Source organism: Anneissia japonica, unplaced genomic scaffold (assembly GCF_011630105.1).
Source record: "Anneissia japonica isolate Jap-2015-1 unplaced genomic scaffold, ASM1163010v1 scaffold287741_len385558_cov193, whole genome shotgun sequence".
Classification (NCBI taxonomy): domain Eukaryota; kingdom Metazoa; phylum Echinodermata; class Crinoidea; order Comatulida; family Comatulidae; genus Anneissia; species Anneissia japonica.
In genome coordinates this window covers 61,167-61,754 of record NW_022754911.1, presented here as the reverse complement: position 1 = coordinate 61,754, position 588 = coordinate 61,167, and positions in this window count along the sequence as shown.

Below are 588 nucleotides of genomic sequence, written 5' to 3'. Positions count from 1 at the left end.
AATAAATGATACCATTATCATAATCGAACCTATAGTGTACGGACATGGATAGGTTTAGAGGTTCCCTCTTCATTCAAAAACTGTCTGATATTTTCCATATGCCGTACCGAAGATTGAAGAGAGACACTCATGCAGGTGTCACCAAAAGTCGATTGATACACTAACAATGCTTACCTTTATTGTTAGAGTCATTTGGAAGGAATCAAATAAAAATTGGACCAGCGTTTAGGTCTAGCTCGATATCAAAAGTTAAGCTTTTGAAGCAATGAAACAAAGTAGGTCCTCGTTATTGTTACACAAACATTTCCAACTGATAAATTACCATTTTAGTTTTTAGAAAAATTCACTGTAGTGATAAATTTGGGCTTATTATTTTTAAAAGTTATTTCTTGTCGCATACCAAAGCCGTCAATTTGTGCCAGTTAGGTGGAGCGAGCATGAACAAGCACTTTCTGTTTGTCTTTTTCAAAGTCTGCTTAATATTGTTGTTTTTTTGAGATTTTAACCACATTCATTGAGATTCAGATGCATGCGCATGATTTTATGTATGTGTAGGCCTATATATATGTATGTATACATATGTATATG